Here is a 6,644-nt window from a genome sequence, read left to right on the forward strand (position 1 = left end):
TTAGCATTAGCTTTTTGTGATAAATATATAATAAACTCACAGTAACATAAATAGCTCTTGAAAGCTCTGTCAGATCCCGGCACTTTTAACTGTTTTTTGACACGTGCTAAAAAATGCAGCACCTGGTTACAAGGGCTTATTTGACAAATTATCATCTTTCGTAATCTAAGTTATAAAATCTAAATTTTAAGTGATCTAAAATGTTCATGACTAACGAGTATTTTCACTTGTACGATTTTTCTGTGAAATGAGTCTAAGAGTATATACATGTATATCAGGATACTGACTGCATAGTAAAATATTTATGTACCATTAGTTGCGACTCATTTTGGTCTTTTAAGTAAGTTTCCTTCCCCTGCATTACTTGATCGCTTTTGTAAAAAATAAACAGCACAACAACAACAGCACTCGACGTCAGTATTGTACCAAAAAATGAAAAAAATATTCAAAAAGAAGGCTCATAAAATTCAAATATTGGTAAGCACACACACTAACTTGTCACTACAGACATGATCTTTTTGTTAATGCGCCAAACTCGTTTCGTCCACAGGACGATGTCGATGGTGGGGAAAACCTAGTCCAAATAATTATGACGTCTTGCAAGGCTATTTAGGCGTCCCAGAAAAAAACCAACAAATGAGTATCCTAGTTTAGTTTTATAGTCGACGCCCGGCGAATAATCTTCAATAATTGAAGGATCGCTAGAAACTTAAAGAAGAAGAAGAAGAAGGAGTTTAAAGTTTTTTTTTAATATATACATGATTTAGGGGACGACCATTTGATATTCTGGGGGGGGGGGGGGGGCAGGAGGATTTGTTTTGGATCGGTTATTTATTTTTGTAAACTAAGAGGACAGATTATCTATATTCTGCACTATTGAAGCAAGATTTTTCATTTTCATTAAAGCAAGGGACTGATTATTTATTTTCACAACTATATTTATAATATTCGAAAACATACAATTTTTAAATTATTTGTTTATTATAAAAAATTCATGTATAGTCAAGTCATTATGTACCATTTAATCAGAATTAATTATTATCCTCTGCAGAAATGAATCTTCTATATTCCCCAATGCATATACATGTATTGCATACATACACAGTATTAAAGTTTGGTTGTAATTAACTAAGGCTCTTTTAAAAGTATTGGCAAACATGTTTCGCCGAGGAGAGCGAGGCAACATTTTTTTTGAAGGGTTTTTGAACCGCTGAAGGCCCAAGAAGCTATAGAACAAATGATGCAAAATCATGCCTTCTGGGTGTTCCCCAGACCCTTTCTTAAACTGAAAATGCAAGTTCTGTTTTAATAATTTTATGACAATATTTTGGTCTCAAAGCAAAATCACGTTATAGATTCAGTGTAAGACTTAAGTTTCTAGGGACAACATCAAAAGACAAATATGCATGATAAAGCAAAAATGTAATTCACATAGTTAAGTCTGTGGCTGCTGTTTTTTTTTAAACTCATGATCAAGTTGATAATAAAATTACTAAATTACAAAATGAATGCAACACTAACAGAATACAGAAGGGCAATCAATGAACAAAAGACAAATAAATAAGAAACATTGATCCCGAAAAATCAGGGGCTACGTCTGAGGGAGAACAGAACTTGCTTCTTGCAAGGCACTCACGGTGAACACAATTTGATATGGAGACAAGTGTTTGGTTTTGAAATTTCCTACATGAGGCATTTGTCTCAATGTAGTTACGGCCCTGATTTAATAAAAGTGAGGTAAGTGTTCCTGAGACAATTAACCTCAAGTTAAATGAAACCAATTTTCTGACATTTCAAGTATATTTAAATAATATTTATACTTTTATTATTAAAAGATATGGGAAGTGTTTCCCGATTTTTTTTTTGGAAAAAAGATGAATTTATGAAGAATCTGGTGCCATCTCATACTTTTGATTAGACCTGCTGAGTTATTTATTTTCAATACATTGCAAGTCAGGTAATTTATTTTCAAACTACCACAGAACAAACCATTTATTTTTGTGATTATCAAGGCTGAGTTATTTATTTTCAAAATCCTCCTGGCCCCCCCAAGAATATCAAATGGTCGTCCCCTTAGCTATTTCATATTGGAATGGCACATATTCATGAAAAATCAACAAATGATCTGAAAGTCGGAAAGATGAATATAGTCCTCTGACTTCACAAACTTGGAAACAGTTGTGATGTTGCTTCGCTGAGCTATAGATAACCGTACGACCATCAACAATGAGCAAAATTCACACCATATAGACATAGGTGCTTGAGGACAGGAGTCGAGATTCACGTTGATAGTAAACATGCATATTAAGAGTAAAAATATGGTATATTAGTATGTATATGGTACAAATAAGTGATATATATTGAAAAATCTAAGATTTATGATAATAAGGGGGAGGGACTATGGGGGGGGGGGCTCAAAACAGGATCCTGTCCTCAAGCACCTATGCATATAGAAAGCTGTAAATATAATAAAAGGCCTCGAAATGACAAATGTAAAACAAATCAACAAGAAGCCTTACATTTATAATTGAATTTAAAATAGAATTTAAAATAGAAATGAGGAATGTGTCAGAGAGACAACAACCTGCCCAAAGAGCAGATGAGTTGGTCACCAATGTGACTTCAATGCAGCGAGAAAATCCCACAGCCTGAGGCGTGCTTCAGCTGGCTCCTTAACAAAAATGTATACTAGTTCAGTGATAATGGACGTCATACTAAACTCCGAAATATATAAAAGAAACTAAAATTAAAAATCATTCAAAACTGACAAATGCCACATATAGGCTCCTGACTTGGGACAGGTGCAAAAATATGGTGGGGTTAAAAGCCTATATACTGTAAATTTCAGAAATTGTTGCATGCATTTATTAATATTGCCAATTAACATAATCATGATAATTTCCCTTTCAATTTAAAAAAAAAATTCTGATTTAAGTTTTTATTGTATATTGAGACTTTGGATAGTCTCAAGAATGCTTTCACCAATTTTTATGAAACTTTGGTGAATTGATTTTAAATATTGACATAAACTCCCTTTACATTTTTATGACCCATAGTCATGTGATAGTGGGTCAACCCTTGACCGTCTGTCCCAAAGTCATTGGTTTTTTTCTCTAATTTAGTTTGCCTCAACCAAATGTTATAAAACTTTTACAAAAGCTTATTACCACAATACTCAGATCAAGTGTGAATTTTGGTGGTGTCAGTGTTACTGTTCTAGAGTTATGCCCCTTTACAAATGGAAAAATTGCTGAATTTTTGGTTTCCGGCTCTCTATCTTTAACTTTAGTTTGCCTCAACCAAATGTTATGAAACTTGCACACAATGCTTATTACCACAAAAAACAGTTTGAATTTTGGTGGTGTCACTTTTACTGACTCAGTCTGTTCTAGAGTTATGTCCTTTACAGATGGAAAAAATGATGAATTTTACGTTTCCGTCCTCTAAATTAAGTTTGCCTCAACCAAATTTTATTAAACTTTAACGCAATACTTTTTACCACAAAATCAGATCAAGTTATAATTTTAGTAGTATAAATTTTACCGTTCTTCAGTTATCTTCCTTTATAACTTTATATGATATGCAAGCCGGAGTATCATCCCCTATTTATTTTTATATAAGATGCAGAGTTATGGAATTTTAGTTGTTGGAAAATTGTTTAAAATTGTCCATTTTCACACTTTGGAAGGTTTTAGAATTGTATTTGTTCAAAAATCACGGCCTTAAACTTACAAAATGTATATACACTTGCAATATCCCTTAAAATGGAGCCAAATTATGAGGGGGGGGGGGGGGGGGGGGTCTTAGTTGCGCAGTGCTCAGAGTTTTTCTATAATGTAGTTGATCATTAAAATTCATTTAAAGCATAAACCCAAGCTAAAAGGGCAACAAGCTTATCAAGCACTCATGGTACAGCTTTTTATTAAACACGTATTGATATATACCATGTATACATTAAACAGCAAAATAATTATTGATGCAAGATGTCATTAAATAATAATTTTTACTCTTTTTATGTGTAGGACAAGAACTATAGAAGATGCAGAGAAATTATAAACAGCAGAAATGATAGGCAATTTAAAATTTGCAGAAGTCAACAAAACCTAAATGGTAAGTAAACTCATCATAGATACCAGGATTAAATTTTGTATTTACGCCAGACGCGCGTTTCGTCTACAAAACAATCATCAGTGATGCTCGATAAGACTCATAAGGCCACTTTTATAAAAGTTATTGCCCTTGAAAGATGATTATCATGATTATTATAAAAATAAAAAGATGTGGCATATTAAATATGAAAACTATTGATCATTGCTCTAAGAAAGCAATTATAGGCCAGTGACAGCCTTCAATAATGAGAAAGTCCATACCCTATTGTCAAAGTAGTCGGCTATAAAAGGCCCTCAGACGAAAAATTGAAATAATCCCAACTGTAGAACTAATTGCCTAGTTTATAACAAAACAAATTAAAAAAAAAATAAATATGACAGATATGAAACAACTACAACCACTAAATTTGAGTGTCAGAATAAACTACAGGCTCCGAACTTGGAACAGGCACAATCAGAATATTGCAAGGTTATATAAAAATAAGAAGATGTGGCATGATTGCCAATAAGACAACTCTTCACCAGACAACAAATGACATACCGGTAGATTTCCTGCAAAAAAATAAACAGTCCGAACTAAGCAGGAAATGTATACCTTTCTCTTAATCGAAAAGACACAAAGATCTGTTAGTACTCACAGCTACTGACAGCTAGTTAAAAATCAATAAAAACTAATACATGTAATAAAAAAATCAGGTTTGTGAGCACTCAACCCTACCTTAACCTTGGACAGTGGTTTAACAGCTCAACATATAAAGAACAAACTGTAAAAATATCCGTTGCAATTGCCTCAACTCGAAAGATTGATAAAATGCACAAAATCAACTACCGGGGTAATATAAAAACCCATAGACAAAAAGCATGGAATTAAGAGAACTCACAAGTCATGCAAGTAAGAAAGGAAATATTCTTAAAATGTTCATAAACATGACAAAATAAGCTTTTTTATTGCTGTTTCTCTCTCCATTTATAACATTTTATTTGTTTATTTTGTGTATTTATAGGTGATCAGACATCTTGGTTTTCATGATCAATAGGTCAATACTGAAGAGGAAACTGAAAGTTGATATCTATCTACATGGTGCGCTAATTGGATTAATGTGAAATTGAATGTGTGCTTTCCTGCAAAAAAGAAATAGGAAATTTCATCATAATCACATGATAATGGCTATAAACAAAATGGAGTTCTATCATAGATGCAGAAAAACACAATTGTATAAATGCAACAACATATTATATATATTCGTCGAAAGAAGGGAGAAATGAAGAAAAAAATAGTATTTTGTTGTTGAAAGGAACACCAGCTTTATCCACTCATTTACATCGCTCCCTCATATCAAATATACTGAAGAAGATCTTCGAAAAACAAATTGCAAAAATGTTTTCTCTAAGAATTGAAGGAAATTGTTTAGTGAATGGAATAATTTATGTTATGAACTTATATGTAGTGAATTGAATAAATGTACACAGCAGCTGAAACAGAGGAAAATTAAAATTTACAAGAAAAGTGTTTATTTTATTATTTAATTTGCAAATATGAACGCATTCTTAAGAACTCCACAAATGGTATGACATTCAAATTGGTTGCTTATTAATGTATACAATTGAAACAATAACAAAGAAAACAGAATACTTTGCTACAAAAAATATTTTAAAAATCAAAGTTAAAGTCATATAAAGTATGTACAATACCTTGACCTAAACAGTCAGACTCACTATATTGTTTTTGTATGTCATGATAATTTTGAGTCAAAAATTTATTAAAGTTTAAATATCATTTGTCTCATTTATTAAGTCTTGTAAACATTATGTTCATACTGTTTGTATACAGAAAAATTTTAAAATGAGTAAAAATAGGGGAAAGCATTTCCTACAGGGAAAGTTGATGTACAGAAATTTCCTTAGAGGAAATTTGGAGAACAATGTTTTCCTTAGAGGAAATTTGTGGTAATGAATTTTCCCTCAAGGAAAAGTGTTTGTTAAATATTTCCTCAAAGGAAATTGCAGTTGACAAAATTTCCTCACAGGAAAAAGTATTTCCTCCAAGGAAAATTTGAAGCTGCAAATTTCCTCAGAGGAAAATTTGAAGCCGCCAATTTCCTCACAGGAAATAGAATTTCCTCAAAGGAAATATTAATGCAGCAAATTCCCTAAGGGAAATCTTTTTCCCTTGAGGAAAATACAATTTCCCTTAAGGAAAAATCTTTTTCCTTTAGGGAAATTTGATTTCCCTTGAGGAAAACTACTTTTCCTCTGAGGAAATTGTTGAAAAAAGGGGCATAACTTTTTCAACAGTGGTGCTAGAGCCAAAATTTTTTAGGACAAATATCAGGGAACCAATACCAACCAAGTTATCAACTTCATTTTGACTTAACTCCAAAAATTAAGGTGACAACTTTTGCACTCAGCGGAAGTGCAAACTTGTCCCGGAGACTGTTTTGTCATCAGTGTCATGTTAAATTAAAGTTCTTGCCCTTATTCCCGTAGATCACCTTAAATTATCTTCTGCAAATTAGTGGTCTTCTATAATCTAAA

At 32.4% G+C, this 6,644-nt stretch overlaps 1 long non-coding RNA gene across 1 annotated transcript; it reads left to right on the forward strand.

Moving 5' to 3' along the window:
* LOC127730899 (uncharacterized) lies at positions 1-5,342 on the forward strand. The gene is made up of 3 exons (XR_007995361.1): positions 1-477; positions 4,023-4,110; positions 5,114-5,342. It is a non-coding gene; the product is annotated as an uncharacterized LOC127730899 (long non-coding RNA).
* The last annotated feature ends 1,302 nt before the right edge of the window (positions 5,343-6,644 follow it).

This window comes from Mytilus californianus, unplaced genomic scaffold (assembly GCF_021869535.1).
Source record: "Mytilus californianus isolate M0D057914Y unplaced genomic scaffold, xbMytCali1.0.p SCAF_2, whole genome shotgun sequence".
Taxonomy (NCBI): Eukaryota; Metazoa; Mollusca; class Bivalvia; order Mytilida; family Mytilidae; genus Mytilus; species Mytilus californianus.